Source organism: Sminthopsis crassicaudata, chromosome 3, assembly GCF_048593235.1.
Source record: "Sminthopsis crassicaudata isolate SCR6 chromosome 3, ASM4859323v1, whole genome shotgun sequence".
Classification (NCBI taxonomy): Eukaryota; Metazoa; Chordata; class Mammalia; order Dasyuromorphia; family Dasyuridae; genus Sminthopsis; species Sminthopsis crassicaudata.
Window position 1 is genome coordinate 620,157,606 of NC_133619.1, and position 13,195 is coordinate 620,170,800.

The window sequence follows — 13,195 nt, forward strand, 5'->3', positions numbered from 1 at the left end:
AATGTATTTTCCCTCTTAGAGAATTTTTGAAAGAGGAAAAGAATGTTGGAATGAACTGAGTGGTGGGCTACATTTTGGGAGAGTAAATTTCAAAGAATTCAAAGAGTTAAAATTCCATGAACTAAAATTCTTTAGAGGAAATCAGCCCAGGAAAGGTAGTAAGTTTTCAAGAAGGAAATTCTGGAAATACAAAAAGGAACAGTTATGAAGAGGGAAGGTGTGTCTAAAAAATGTATGTGCACAAGGAACTCATTGATCAACTTAGATCTTTAAAAAACAATGTAAATAATGATAGATAACAGAATGAATGTGAAAGTATGACAATTTTAAGACTGGCAGGAGTGTTAAAGCTCTTAATAAGTAGAAATGGGCAAATAAAAGCAACAAAGATTTTTAAATTCTTAGGAGGATCATAAAAAGGATATTCCCCTTCTCTTGCTTATGGTGGGTAGATAGATGACTGCCAAGAACAGAGAGAGAAGTCATTTCTACATTAAAACTCATTTTCTCTGCTGAGGAAGAAATATTTTAGACTAGAAAGGTCAAAACAAAAGGGCAGGAGCTGATACCCAAAATGAGTAGGGAATAGAGAGTGAGCATCCAGCTGCCTTTAAGTTCAGAAGAAAGTTGTCCTTGGGCAATGGATATGAGTATTAACCCACTGTCATTCATCTTTGAAAGATCATGGAGAGCAGAAGAGATCCCATAGAATTAGTAGAGAAGGCAAGGGTCCTATTTTTCAGAAAATGTAGGCTGGAAGCCATAAGTCATAAGAGATTGTTTTTGATTCTTAATAGAATTCTAGAATGTATTTTTAAAAGGATGGTTGATGAACCAACTTGTTAAGGAAGTAGGGATTAAAAACAAAACAAACCCAGCATGTCTTCATCGGGAACAGCAAATTGTTCCAATTTCCTTTTTGGACAAAATTACTGATTTGGTACAGGTCCTATTCGTGGAGTTTGGCTAATGTTTGACCACCTCCCGTACGCTCCTTGTGGACGAGATGGAGAGACGTTAGTTCTAGATGGCGTACAGTTAGGAGCTTACAGAACTGGCCAAATGGCTGGACTCAAGGAGAAGTTGTTAGTGGGTGGATGCCAGCTTAGAAAGAGGTCACCGGTTCACATCCCTTCCCGCCTGCTGTGCAACGCCCCAGGACCCGGCTTCACAAGTACAAGACGGCGCGCCGAGTCACCAGTGTGACCAGCAGCCCCGCACAGTTTCAGGCCCATTCGGAGAGGCGAGGTGTCGAGGGCTAGGACAGTCCACGGGCTGGCCATAGCCTCTCCAGAGCCCCGTGTCCCACTGTGGCTCGCGTTTCTGTCATGGTTTGGTCATTTTTAGTCGGGTCCGACTCGCTGTGACCCACTTGAGGGGTGTCTTCTTGGCAAAGATACAAGAGTAACAACTTGCAGTGAGCTTCTCCAGCCCATTTAGGGACGGGGAACGGAGACAGGGTAAGGTGACCTGTCCAGGGTCACGCAGCCAGGATGGGGCCCAGGCCCCATTGGAACTTGGAGGAATCATCCTGACCCCAGGCCTGGCCTATGATACATGATGGCACCCCCTCTTCCCAGCATTGTTCCAATGGTGAAAATTAAACTCTGATATGGAAGAGAAGCCAGGCAAGCATTCGTGAATATTGGGGAGGAAAGGAGAGCATTCTTTTTTCTCCTAATCCCTGGCCCCAACTTCCAGTTGGCTTCTTCACTCAACTGTTCTTTGATGGCCATGACATATATTTTCTGCAGGCAAATTATTCTGAAAACCCTGTGGCTTTTTCCCTTTCCCACCATCGGTGATGAAGCATCATTAAGGACCCCCTAAGGTTTAGTAAGTGTATTAATAAGTAACTTTGAATGGCCAGGGGCCTCGAGAGCTTGCCCCATTGGACTGATTGAGAGAACTGGGACCATTTTCCTTGGGAAAAGAAGAGGGACAGAATGATAGGTGTTTCCCCAGTCTGGAAGAGTTAGGCTTGGCTCAGGATCATTACAGAAAGAGAAATTGAGGTTTGGTTGAATTAAGGGACAGCTGCCTCCCAAAGGACAATGGATGGCCTGCTTCTGGACGTCCCCTGAACCTTACCTAAGGTTTTTGAGCGATTGATGGCCACTTTTTGTTGAGGGGGATGTAGAGGAGACTCGCGAATCAAGAATGGCTTGGGCTGATTGGTCGCTGAAGTTCTTTCCAGTACTGAGATCGTACAAAATATTAAAAGCCATGGGGTACATGTACTACACAAGGCACAAAGTCAGCTCCTTCTGCCTTCTCCCATCATGTAGTCTGGGCCCTTTTCCACATCCAGAGCCTCCATCTCTCTCACAGGCAAATTCTTTGTAGGTCACAAGAGATACCGTGATAGGCCAGGACTGACCAGGCTGGTCTGTTACCTCAGATTCAATATTCGAACGAAATAAGATGCTTGTGGTCCACTAATTAACCAGACGAGATTGACTTGGCTATAACGGGGGAGGATATTTAGAGCAGGAGAGAAGGTTCATGGAAGTTACGGCCTCGATTCAGTGGAGCCCAGCTTTCCTGTGCCAGTGTTGGTCACGCTGCTGGGCTTTATCAGAAATCTGAAGAGCTCTAGCCTTTCACCTGCTGGCTCTTTGTGTACTCAGACCCCTCCCCCCCAGGGGAACTACCCCAACAGACCAGGCCTTATTCCTCTATGACCAAGAGGTCTCAAGGACAGTTTCAGTACCTTTTAAGGAAAAAACTAGCCTAACCTCTAAGGAGCAAGACTTTTGGGTACTAAACCCATCACAGATACTAAATGTGATTTTTTTTTTTTTCCATCTAAAAGAAAGGTCAAAAAATGACTAAGGTTTGCCCGGGTTTGTTTCCTGGGCTGCTGCTGTATGCTCAAGTATGAAGGAAGCCACAGCTTTAACGCCTTTATTCAGAGGTGGCACTCAGACAAGTCTGCCTGTCTTAGCTTCTGGCAGCATTAGCTTTCATCCCCCCAGAAGCCTGCGCTCAAATCATCAGGCTCCACTGGAGTTCCTTAAGCCCCCCCAAAACTGTTGTTGGTTTTTGTTTTTGTTTTTATCTCCTAGCCTTTGAATGGGATCATGCTTCTTTCTACCACAGTAGCATTTTAAGCACTAAATCCTCAAGTGATTTCTTAGCTCTTGCCTTGGCAAGCAGGGAAGTTTGGAGTGTGTTGGCTTCCTGGCCATTTTTTCTCATCTGTTTCTAATATTCTCCAATCAGAAAATGATTCTTAGTGAGTACCCTTGCATGATCTGAAAGTGACTTACCCATACTTACCAGCCCCGTGATATTCTTTTCCAGGAAAGGTGATGAGTAGTTAGACCCTCTGAAGTACCTCAGATTCAGCAATTGTGCCTCTTTACTGGCATCTGCTTCCTGGAAACAAAGCCTTGATGCTTGTCTAAGATTCTTTTCAACAGTTGGCTTTTCCCTGAGTTGCTGAAGCTTTTCTTCCCAAGTTGTTTAGCTGCCTGAATGTAAATAAATCTGAAGATTGGAAAAGTGAGCCAGAAAAGGGAACGGCCCACGCCAAAAAAATTGGGTTTTCCAAAGTAGACACAAGTCAAGTGTCCCCTCTTCCCAGCATTGCTCCAATGGTGAAAATTAAACTCTGATATGGAAGAGAAGCCAGGCAAGCATTCGTGAATATTGGGGAGGAAAGGAGAGCATTCTTTTTTCTCCTAATCCTGGCCCCGACTTCCAGTTGGCTTCTTCACTCAACTGTTCTTTGATGGCCATGACATATATTTTCTGCAGGCAAATTATTCTGAAAACCCTGTGGCTTTTTCCCTTTCCCACCATCGGTGATGAAGCATCATTAAGGACCTGTAGAAATGTACCTTCTGTTTTTTGCAGGGAAGAAACCAACCCTGCTTTCATTTTGCACAGAAGCAGTTTGATGTTTCACAGTGATGTGAAAGCTTACTTTTAAAGAGGGATTTGGAACCCGTACCCTGCTGGGAATGTCCTTGAAGTGGTCCATCCATCTCTCACCTTTTAGTGAGTTAGCTGGCCTTTTCCTGGACGTCTCTGAGAAAGAATTAATTCCTGTGTCTCCCAACCCTTTAAAGAGTATTGATTTCAGAGTAGTTGAGATAAAGAAGATTATAAGATCAAGCAAATACTTGCCATCCTAGAAAAATCTACCTTTTTAATGATAAGTATGTTAATATTTGAACTCTTTGGAAATCTTTTCCAGATTCACAGCTTGCTTCATTGAGTAGGGTACCAATTATTCTGTCAAGGCTCAGACTGACTGCTTTGTGAGGAGGGACTAATTGGCAAAGGGCCCTAAGAATTGTCTTTCTTCCCAGCTGGGGAAGACAAGAACGACCTCTGGTGAGGGGTGGAAGGGGGGCAGGATTTTTCAGAGACAAGATGGAGTTTTCAACATCCGGAAAGGAAAGAAGAAAAGAGAGTTAAAGAGGGGAAAACAGGGTGAGGGAAAGTGGAGTTTGATCACCTGAATATTCAGGTTCTTCTTCATGGTGGTTTGCTCAATTCAGTCTCGTCTGACTCTTCTTGGCATAGATACTGGGCTGGGGGCAGCTAGGTGCTTTTTTTTTTCATCTAAAAGAAAGGTCAAAAAATGACTAAGGTTTGCCCGGGTTTGTTTCCTGGGCTGCTGCTCTATGCTCAAGTATGAAAGAAGCAGAAGTCAGGAGGACATGAGTTCAAATCTGGTCTCAGGTACTTCCTAGCTGTGTGACCCTGGGAAAGACACTTAACCCCAATTGCCTCAGCAAAAAAAAAAAAAAAAAAAAAAAAAAGATACTGGTCTGGTTTATATTTCCTTCTCTAGCTCATTTGACAGATAAGGAAACAGGCAAACAGGGTGAAGTGCCCAGAGTCACATTGCTAGTAAGTGTCTGAGGCCAGATTTGACTGGTGAATGCTCTCTATACCAAATTCTTCTTTATCCTTTTCAAGATTCTTAGCTTTGTTCATTTTTCTTTCATCCTTTTTAGACACTGAAAACTAGTTCTCATTCTTCTCATAAGAAACTCCTGAGTACCTACTGCTTGCTAGGCACCTAGCAAGATGGAAAGATAATTAAGATTTAATCTCTGCCTTTGAGGAGTATATGCTATAGTAAGAAACTAAGGCACTCTAAGAAATGGTATCTTGGAACATAAAAAGAATTGGCCCTTTCTTTTCTCCCAATTCTAAGGAGATATTCTCGGGTAGAATTGATAACAATTCTGGTAAATCCCAGAGTTCCATTCTATTCCTGCTCCCATCCCCCTGATGTATTTTGCTCTGTCCAAGATCTTGGCCTTAGGATGTGCAGGTGATATTTATACAGCATCAGAGATAAAGCGGCTCTTAGCATCATAGAGTGGAATGGGGGTAGGGCAAAGATAAGAGCTCCCTGTGAAGCTGGACTTCTCTCTGGAATAGATCTGCCCTTTACAGACCATCCCTCCACTGAGAGGGAGCGAATGACTCCATCCTCATAAGCTCCAGCAATGTCTATTGACCCCAGCCAAGGCTTTGATGGGAAGATGAGACAAAGGACAGGCCCTTGCTGCTCTGAGCGGCCCCCCCGAGCGAGGATGCTCCCCTCCGGTCTGGGGCTCGGCCATCCTGTCTGAGTGGAAAACAGACCGGTCATTCTTGAAGAATGTAACGGAACTTGAGACGATAGCGCCTGAACAAGCGATTAGTGACAGGGAAAGCTCGGCTGGCTGTGTGAGGGGAGCTGGAGCCGGACCGAGCACTCTCAGGAGACGCACAAAACTTACCTCACGGCATCTTAATTCCAAACACATGTCCCAAAGGTGTTGACACTGCTCCTTGCAAGGCTAAGCCTGGCTTTAACTGTTGCTCCTTGGCTTCCAGGAAAAGTGCCCAGCCCTGTTCCTCCCTCACTCTCTCATCTGCTCCCCCACTTCCCCAGCACGGAGAAAGAGCACTTGGTCCAGAGAAGTGAGGAGCTGTTCAAAAAACACTCACTTCTCTGCAAAAACACATTCCAGGCTCCTGGACTCACTCATTTCATAGCCTGTCAGTATGCCACCAATAATCTGGACCCCTCTTGAAAAGCTCATGCAAGCAGAGTGGAAAGGAAACTTTTTATATAACTGAAGCACAAGCAACAAATTGTGACTTTATAGCTTCAAACTTCTGGCGCTTAAATGCCTCCTATTCAGCCATGCCCCCAAAATCAGATCTTTTACCTATAGGCAGTAGAGCTCAAATTTATTTCTGGCTACTACTAGCCTCCTGTAGGTCGTAATGTAACAACCAGCCTTTATAAAGCATCTTTCAAGACCTGAAGCAGATTGCTATTTATACAGCATAACATAATTTACTGGTGACATATTGCCCCAAGCCTTCAGGGTGCAGCTGCGGGTGGGTCTTGTGCTGTGTGATTCAGGCTAGAGGTTCCCCAGGCTCCCTCATTGCTCCCAGGCCTTGGTGGGTCCATGCTCTGCCCTGCCTGTCTGGCACTCTTGATCGAGGTCGTTCAGGTGAAGGTGCAGAGCTGCCAGACTCCAAGAAGCATCCCAACAGGCTAACAGGAGCAGCCAGGTCCATGCCTGATGACCTGTGCTTGGGAGCCTCTGAGGAAGCAGCTTCGGGCGGGCTGCCCCCGGCTTCCTTCCCTGGGCTCCTGTCTACCTCCAGGAGGGAAGCAAAGAGCCCAGGACGGCAGGCCCATCATGTCGGCCAACAGAACCCCTCGAAGCAGAGGACGTGGAAAGGGGGCAAGGAAGGGGAGGGGTGGGGGGGAGTAGAACTAAGCACCAGAAACAAGAGCCGTGCTCATTGTGGAAGAATAAAAGATAATGGCCAATTTGTCAGGAAGTGGTGACAAGAAAGATAAAGTTGGAAGTAATTAACTGGCTGACACTCTGGGAGTGACGCGCCTGCCAGGAGCTTCCTAAATCAGCCCAAGCCTCCGAGAGGTGACAGGCGTTCATCATTTTTACGGCCTGCCTCTGACAGGGCCCCCGGCGGCACACCGCGCCCGCCAGCTTGTGCTCGTTGACACTCGGAGGACGGCCTTCCGTTTAGCGGGCCGGAGATACGCTGGGCTCCTCTCCACCCCTGCCAGGAAAGACGAGGGGCAAAGGCAGGGGTGCCCCAGGTATGAAAGCCAGCACCGGGGGTGGCCTGATGGTCCTTTCCTCCTCTACTTGCTGTGAGCCGCTGTGCCCTCTGGGAATCGCCTCCTGGCAGTCGTTCATCTCCCCAGTCCGCTCTCCTGTCCTTCTTCCCCCCCCCCCCCCAAGGCTGCCACTTTGACATCTCCAGACATTTTGACACATCTGAAATTGCTTACAGAGGAAGGTGAAGATGTGTGGCAAGATGCATTTGCTCCCGGGCCACTCTGGGACCAAACCTTAGGGAATCCGTTGTCATTTGTCCAAGGCTGGTCACCTCTCAGAACAAATCTATTTCATCTCATTTCCAACAACCTGCTAATGTGGTTTGCCCAGAGCTCCAAGGACACAGGGTTCTCCAGCCTAGAAACCTTATAGAAAAAGCCTGCCTCTTTCCCTTCCCCTCCTATTGCAGGGGAAAAAAGTAATTCTTCCAAAGTTCTTGACACAAATCAATGAAATTATGATCCTACCAGACCCATGAGTCCTATTTTCACCTGCCTCTGAATTTAAATTGGGTAGCTCTGAGGATTTTCAATCTCTCCCTTGCTTTTGCCTGCAGTCTGCATTTAAATTGGCGAAATACATGTCAAGTCACACTCTCCTTCCCTGTAACATTTCAAAAGTCCTCACTTTACTTTCTCCTTAATTGCTGTCTTTTCCCTTTCAAATCACCCCAATCAAAAGGAGACCCACTTGCTTTTCATTTCCTCAGGCTCTTCTCTTGCTGTTACCAAAGTCCCCGAGAAGTTAATTGGGTAGCTGATAAAATACAGGACCCAGCTTCCCTGCCATCTTTCTATGGTTCATGTAGGAATAACAAAATGGTATTTATAATATACTGAACAGAACTGGGTCTCTGTGAGAAAGGAGTGGTAGAAATAATATGGTGGAAAGTCCTCACCAGCCCTCAACATTCTAAGGATCAAAAAGCAGCGTCTGGTTTGTTCTCCAAACGTAGGTTTGAAATCTCCTCATCCAGACCATCCAGCAGCCCCCAAACATCTGGGTTGCATGTGGTCCTTGCTAAATGCCAGGGGAATTCAGAGAATTCTCACTTGACAGACCAGATGAGATGCTGGTTGTGGGCCACGCTGGAAATAACAGAGAGAGCCTAAGCCCAGAGACCCTTGGGAAGGAGATAGTAATGTCTTCAGAAAAGTGTCATTGGAACCTTTGGTAATGCTGGAGCTTCTCCAGATGACAGGGCAGCCTGTCTGGGTTTGGCAGCGTGTTGGGGTTGATGGAAAACGGTCATTGCGTCACTTAATCGAGTGAAGGTCATCAGGAAGGGCAAGGACTCTTACAAGAGATAAGTAGAAATCTAGAAAAGCCAGAGGAGGGACATTAGCAGGACACATTTAGCATCATTCAAGCTCCCATTGAAGGTCATAACTTAGGAAACCCACAAACTGGGGAAAGGTGGTTAAGGACATCCTCTGTTTCTCAAGTGCATGAGAACACTCCTGCCCTTTCCAGGGATCACTGGGGCTTAGCTTGGAGGGGAGAGCGGGAGTGAGGGTGACTTTTATTGCTTTGCTAAGGCCATGAGACCTTCTGGATTTCACCCTCCCCTTTTACAAAAGAAGACACTAAGAGAAAAACATTATGTCAAGCTTAGATGGTCAGAAAGTAGCAATCGGGGTGCCACAGTGTATTTCAAATGAAGCACAGTTGATAGGGACGGTGCCTGTGGGGATCTCTTCTGCATAAAGAGCTTCTTCATATCTTCCCCCTTTTTGGATGAATTGGAAGAGTGTGTGGAAGAGAACACAGTTAACACTCTTGGGTATGTGGGACCGGACCCAGTGGTAGGCAGAAAAGCTTTGGCGCCGTCCATCTTTGTGCAGAATCAAAATCATCAACAGTATTTCTCATCCTTCCTCCTGCCAATGGGAGGATTTATGGGAAAAATATCCCCTGAAACTCCAAGAAGTCGAGCAGGCCCTCAATGTTTAACAGAGCTTTCTGTAATGAAAATTAAGTCCCTGGGACCAGTTGGGGCTTCCGTTTCTGTGTGTACATTCCCATGTCCATCTTCCCTGTACTTTCTGGCATCCCAGGAAAAGGTTCATGGGATCCTTTTTCCCTTTGGCTCCAGTCTCTCCCTGTCATCTGAAACAACACTCGCCGCCTTTGGGCTGTGCTGTGGGGATGGTCTCTGGACACTTGTCTCCTCTGCGCGTAGATTGAACACCAGTCAGTAGCAAATACGGGATGTCTGTCTAAGGGGCTCAGGTACTCAGAAACTGCTGCTTCTCTACCTCTTCTAATGGAATCCTGGTCTCTTGGTCTCAGTATTCCTGCTTGGGAGGAATCTCCTGCTCTTCTGGCCCCTGGGAGGTTACACAGGAGAGGGAGGCTGCATTTGGAAAAAGTGGTCTGGCTGCCGTTTGTCTATACCAGGGGTTCTCAAACTATGGCCCATGGGCCAGATGCGGCCACTGAGGACGTTTATGCCGTTGCCGGGTTATGGCAAATGGGCTGAGGGGCGGAGACAGAGTGTGAGCTTTTGTTTTTACTGTAGTCCGGCCTCCCACAGTCTGAGGGACAGGGAACTGGCCCCTGTTTAAAAAGTTTGAGGACCATTAGTCTATACCCTGAAGCCTTGGGAATGTTGCTAAAATCTCAAACACCCCCTCCCCTTTCTCTCTCTGTCTTTTTCTCTCTGTGTCTGTCTGTCTCTGTCTCTGTGTCTCTTCTCTCTCTGTTTGTCTTTCTGTTTCTGTGTCTGTGTCTCTCTGTCTTCCCCTTCCCTCCCTTTTTAATATATCTCTCTTCCACCCTCCCTTTCTCTCTGTCTTCTCTGTCTCTCCCTTCCTCTCTTTTTCTGTCTCTGTATCACCCCCCCCCCTTTTTTCTCTGTTCTTTCCCTCTCCCCCTCCCCAAACTCTTGGCCAGTTTGTTTTACTTAGGTGCTTTTTGCTGGTCTCCTGTTAGTATTGGTCTGGTTTGTGTTGTGAAACACTCCTCTACTACTTTGAACAATCGCCCCTTTAGAAGATCTGCAGCATTAGTAAGTAAGCCCACAGGAAAGCTTATATACAATGAGCTTTATAAAATTCCAGCTGCCCCATAAAATGGCAGGTTCTCATTAAAGGAGTCTCTTAAGCAAAGGCCCTTTCTCAACAGGAGCCACGTCTTTGACTCCTCCCCTTAATCTCATGAAAGTCCTTTTGGGTTTGAAACAGACATGTTTCAAAGGACGGCTATGTTTCCCCCAGACAGGAGACAGAGTGAGAAGCTTCCTGAGTTCTAAAAAGGCTTGTTGACCCTTTTCCCAACATCTATCCCCACGATTCAGAGTAGAAAGGAGTCTACCCCCTGGACTGTGTAGGCCAAATGAATCCCATGTGAGCTGATCTGTCCCTTTTTCCTTTGCCCATAGAAATCCCTGCCTCAGTGGCCTGATTTACTGTCACAAAGAAAGGTTCTAGGATGTGTTTCAGTAGCTTGTAGGAGATAAAAATGGGAAGAATCAAGAAGTGTATGGTCGGAGGTGAGACAGGTGGAGACAGCCTTATTGATTTGGGAGTAAATGAATAAAGAGAGAAGGATGGGTCTCTCTCTCTGTGTGTCTCTCTCTCTCTCTCTCTCTCTCTCTCTCTCTCACACACACACACACACACACACACACACACACACACACACACACACACATATACAATCCTAATTTATAACATTATTAGCTAATTTACAACATTTAACCCATAAACCTGTCAAAAATCTATTTAGTATATAAACATAAAATGTCAACTATTTAAACACTATTTACAAGCACAGATAGTATATTGAGAGCCCATGAGGTTATAAGTTCCCCAAGTGTGAGGATTGCATCTTTGCTATTCTCAATAAAATGCTCAACTCATTGGGGTGCTTAGTAAAGACAGGAGGAAGAGGAATGGAATATCCTGAAATGTCTTGGGTCATCAGTAGGTTGATAACTTTGATCCAGTTGAAATCTGCTGTGAAACTTCAATGTCTGTTAGGATTCTCCAATAGTCTTGTTCACGTGGGCAGTCCACAAAGGCAAAAGGCAAAAGGGAAAATATAGCTTAAGAAGAGAGAGTTCTGGAGGAAATTAAAATGATAAAAGAGAACCATGGCAACAGTGCTGCTTAGTGATGCTTTCCCTCTCTCTATCTGTCTTTGTCTGTCTGTCTGTCTCTCTCTCTCTCTAAGAAAAAATACAATGGCCATTCTTCAGTTCTTCACGTCAGATAACATTTGAGGGAAAATGAGAGGCCAGAGAACTGGATCTCCCCAAGGAATTGTTAGGACAATTAACTAGAGATGGGTTTTTTGGTTAAGTTGTCTTCAGTACTAAATGAGAGGAGAAGGGGAAAGGGGAAAATGGGAAAATGGTGGGTACACATTTGCTCTGGTCTTTAAAGCTGAAAAGCCTTGAAACTTAAGCTAGGGGTGCATCCTGATCAGTCAGCATTTATTAAGCACTTACTATGTGCTGGGACTGAGAATACAGAGGCAAAATGAAATAGTCCCTGCCCTCAAGTAGCCTTGATCTCCCTGGAAATAACATGTACTTAAATCCAGAGATGCTGCAATAAAGACAAGGTGGGAGGAGGGGGAACAGGAAAGGCTATGTGCGCATCCAACCCCAATCTCTGCCTCTGTACCTGCTACTTAGGCCACTTTTTTTTTTTTTTTTTTTTTTTTTTTTTTTTTAAACAAAATTGACTCTGATTTGGTTAGTTTTTACCTGCACAATTCTTAGGATCCAGCCCTGGTTCTTAGGCCTCACTGGTCTGAACTGTTCACTCCTCAGAACTTCTCTAGAAGTCTTTTTCTCTTGACCCCCAGAACTGAACTATGGTTCCTTTGCCAGAGAGTTCTCAGGGCTTTCGTCTTTGGCTGCTTTCTAGATTGTCGCCAGGCTCTCTGACCAGCTTAGCCCACTTGGTTCACAGTTGTACTGCACTTGTTCCCCCGTTACCACTGCTGCTGCCATCACAGCTGGATGCACCATCCTGGAGTCGGGAAGACCAGACTTGAAATATGCCCTCAGATACTTGTTAGCTCCGAGACCTTGGGCAGATCACTTCAGCCTGTTTGCCTCAGTTTCTTCATCTGTAAGGAGAACAGCTTAACAGTAGCACCTCCCTCCCTTAGGAGGGAGGATCAAACGAGATAATGTGTAAAATCACTTTGGAAAACTCTTATTGTCGGATTGTTATTCAGTTATGTCCAACTCTCCATGACCCCATTTGGGGTTTTCTCAGCAAAGATACTGAAGTAGTTTGCCATGTCCTCCCCTTCATTTTACAGGTGGGAAACTGAGGCAAACAAGGTGAAGCAATTACACAGGGATCTTTTTCTGTTAGAGTGGGATTCCCTTTGTCCCCATTACTTCTTCTGCAATTTATAGTCCCAGGTAGTTGCTTAAGGCATTGAACAGTAATATGATTTGCCATTCTGAATGCAAGGTGGGACTTGAAGCCCTGTCTTCTATGTGCAGGGCACTTTTCTAACACTTTGAAAATGTTGACTTGTTTTCATTTTGTTGACATTCTGTCCTTCTGGACACAAAAAATTGTTATCTTGTACTTGGATCCATAGTGGACTTTATTTTTTATACTTCTCATACATAAGTGGCTCCTTTCATCTTTATAACCATAGGCACTGTTAGTTCCATTTTACAGAAGAGTTCTGAGACCATGAGAGGTAAAGTGACCTGCACAGGGTCACACAGCTAGTGGGTCTGAAGCAGGACTCCAAGTCCTGCCCACTGTGCCCCACCTGTATACCACATCATTCTAGCTCCACTAGACCTGTGCCAGAAGCCAGCCAGGTCGGGGAACTCCCGGGAGAACCAAGACTAGAGCTCGAGAGCCCCTTATCGAGCTGCTCGCCCGCTTCTTTATTTACCGAGAGAAATGGAGTCTACAGATGTTAGGTCTTGGCCAATATCATTCGAGCATTGAGTAGCAGAGGCGAAACTCCGATGCCAGCCTCACACTCTGTTGCCATCTGAACCCGACTGCAGATATGGGCTCCATAACTTGATTGAAGAAATAATCCGTATTTACCAGGCACCTGGCCTTTACAACAGTGCAGAGCAA

At 45.7% G+C, this 13,195-nt stretch overlaps 1 protein-coding gene across 1 annotated transcript in view; it reads left to right on the forward strand.

The window, feature by feature from the left end:
* The window catches only part of MTOR (mechanistic target of rapamycin kinase), a 110,924-nt gene that overhangs the window by 54,226 nt on the left and 43,503 nt on the right, over positions 1-13,195 (forward strand). The gene's annotated exons all lie outside the window — the stretch shown is intronic.